This window comes from Myotis brandtii, unplaced genomic scaffold, assembly GCF_000412655.1.
Source record: "Myotis brandtii unplaced genomic scaffold, ASM41265v1 scaffold876, whole genome shotgun sequence".
Classification (NCBI taxonomy): Eukaryota; Metazoa; Chordata; class Mammalia; order Chiroptera; family Vespertilionidae; genus Myotis; species Myotis brandtii.
Genome location: NW_005371579.1, coordinates 213,242 through 216,406, shown reverse-complemented (window position 1 = coordinate 216,406; position 3,165 = coordinate 213,242).

The following is a 3,165-nucleotide window of genomic DNA, read 5'->3' as shown; positions in this document are numbered from 1 at the left end:
TTGGGTGCTGGGGGAGGTGTTTAACAGCACTGTGGCCTTGGTCTCTAACGTTGTGAATAATAAACTGCATTGCCTGATAGTCACGTGAAGTGTTGTTCTTGGCTCTGTGCCCCTTGGGGAACGGGCCTTTCCCTCACTTGTGTCTTGAACGGTGGGGAGCAGGGATGAAGGTGTGGGTGGCATGGGCTGGTTTGGATGTTTTCTGTTCTGAGACTAGTGTTGGTGGTGAGCTTCAAGCAGTTGGTGGGCAGCTCTGTTATGAACCCTGCTTGATGGAAGGCTCCCCTGGACTGAGGATGGGCTCGCCCTCTTAGGCTGACACGAGCGGGTTCTGGGATACGACCCGAGTCCTGTACTGGGAATCTTAGGGACCCGGCAAGACCCCTGGGCTGAAGTCCCTGCTGCTCTGCTTCATAGCTCTGCCTTCAAGGTTAGTCATGAACCTCTCTGCGGGCTCAGTTCTGTTTCCTGTAGCATGAAAACGGGCCTCGCCTGCCTGTCTCGAGAAGCAAGTGGGATGCATGTGACATGCCAACACTGTACATAATGAAACAAGGGCGACCAGGGTTTTGAGTTCTTGCTAAGTGAGCCTTGTACTGCCCGTCACATCACCTATGTCATCTCATTGAATTCTCACAGCAAATCTGAGGAGAGCTACCATGCTCTGAGGGTTAGGAAGGGTTTACGCCCTGTCTGCCCAGCTCCATCCATAACCCAAGCCTTTCCCGAAGTCCCCAAAGCCACTGGAATATTACAAATGCAGCCCCCCCACCCCCCCACCCCCAATCTGGGAGAGGGGAAGCCTTGCTGAAGGGGTCTTGGGGAGCGCAGGGGACAAGGCACTCCCTTAGAAACTAGTACGTGAGCCCTAGTGGATAGAGTGTCGGCCTGTGGACTGAAGGGTCCAGGGGTTGATTCCAGTCAAGGGCATATGCCTGGGTTGTGTGTGTGTGTGGAGGGGGGGGGGGGGCGGGGGGGCATGCAGGAGGCAGCTGATCAATGATTCTCTCATCATTGATGTTTCTAACTCCCTCTCCCTTCCTCTCTGAAATCAATAACAGCAAATAAATCAATCAATAAATAAGAAAGAAACCAGTACGCGAGGACTGGGAATTAGCAGGTCCTTTGTCCCTGCCCTTGCTTTGTCACTAAGTGCGGAACCTTGGACAAATCACTTAGTCTCCTTTTGTTCACTGGCAAAATAATAACATACCTCCCTCCCACAGCCAGTGGGAGGGCCCAGCGGTGTCCCAACGCCAGTCTGCGGACGGTGGCATCAGAACCCTCCCCACGCCCCGGGGAGCCCTGGGCCCCACCCTGGGAGGCTCTGGATTTGCAAAGGTGGCCGGGCTGGAGTCTGGACTCATGTTTACGGTATGACAAGCTCCCAAGGGCGACCAGGCCCAGCAGCCGCTGTTTGTTTATGAGATGTGTGTGTTTACATGGTAGGCACCCAAGACCCAGCCTCCAGTTTTCCTTGAAGGGCATGGGCATTCATTGTTTGTAGTGACAAAGACAGGAAGGGGGGCGGGGCGGAGAGAAACCACCTGGGATTGTACTAATGGGGAAATGGCTGAATAATCTGCATTCTGTTCACACTGTGGGAAATTCAGGAGCTCTCAACTAGAACGAGTTCCATCTCTGTCCACTCAGAGGGGCTTCCGTGAAGTGTCAGTGAGAAAAGCCCATTTCAAATTCGTTTGTTATATATATATTTTTTAAAATATATTTTTATTGATTTCAGAGAGGAAGGGAGAGGGAGAGCGAGGAAGAAACATCAATGATGAGAGAATCATTGATTGGCTGCCTCCTGCACACCCCCTACTGGGGATGGAGCCCACAACCCAGGCATGTGCCCCTGACTGGAATCGAACCCGGGACCCTTCAATCCACAGGCCAACGCTCTATCCACTGAGCCAAACCAGACAGGGTTTGATATCTTTTTTTATACACTGTAAAAATACACATTGTAAACACTCCCCATAAGTATATGTTTGTGTGAACGCGGTGGCAAAGAAAAAAGTGCTTCCCAGTTCGTGTTGGAGGATGGAAACGAAAAACGGGGGAGATTATGCAGCCCTTGTTGCTGCTGGAGCATGCGTCCATTTTTGCCAAATCTTCCTATTTTTCAAGCTAGGTTGGGAATCTGATCGTGAATTTTCACAAATGTTAAGCATGTCCAAATAATTTAAAATCTTCAATTTAAAACAAAACAAAACACCATCTGGGTTTATGAAAATGTCAAGTCCCAAGATCGGACGACTTTGGTCCCAGATGCTTTAGGCCCTAACGGTTAGGACAAGCATGTCAAACTCAAAGGCAAACATGGGCCGAATAAACAAGGTGTACGTTTATGTGGGCCGCAAAAAACAAAAGCTTCAATTTTCATAGAAACGTATGTTTATTTCCATAGAGACATGCTGAATACAGAGGGCTGAAATAAACGAGTCATCGTTAACACAAAATAATAGAATTTTAATAAAAATTAATATTTTTCTTGAACATTAACTTACCAGACACTGAATAACTGCACAAACGAATAAGTATAACGCAAATAAACCTATTTTTCTTGTTCTCCGAAAGCGAAATATTTCCTGTTGCGCATGCCAAACAAGTCAGTGCAAGACTAATGATGTGGCCATCGGCTGCTAAAATATTCGCCGCTGGTATTAGTGGAGAGAAATGTGCGCCTGCACGTAAGGGAAATGAATGCAACACGATCATAGTCATCAGTCATTAGCGAACGTTGTAGTTCGTTATTAATAATTATGTATAACAGGTTATTGTAAAAATTAAGTTACGAAAGTTTTATTAAAACGTTTCTTACAACCGTGATATTGGCTGGGCCGCAACAATATTCATTGTGGGCGGCATGCGCCCTCGAGTGTGACGCGCTTGCGGTGGGGAGACCGGTGGCCAGTCCGATGACTGCCTTGGAGGAGAGGGTCCGGGCGAACCGGGGCGGGTGTGCAGGCCCAGCCCAGGGCAGCGGGCTCACACCGCAGGTGTGTACTTCTCATGGGCTCCCCCACCCCATGGCTCTGAAAGGGGCCACTTTCTTTCTTTCTTTTTAAAAAATATGTTTTTATTGATTTCTGCCCTAGCCGGTTTGGCTCAGTGGATAGAGCGTGGGCCTGCGGACTGAAGGGTCCCGGGTTCGATTCC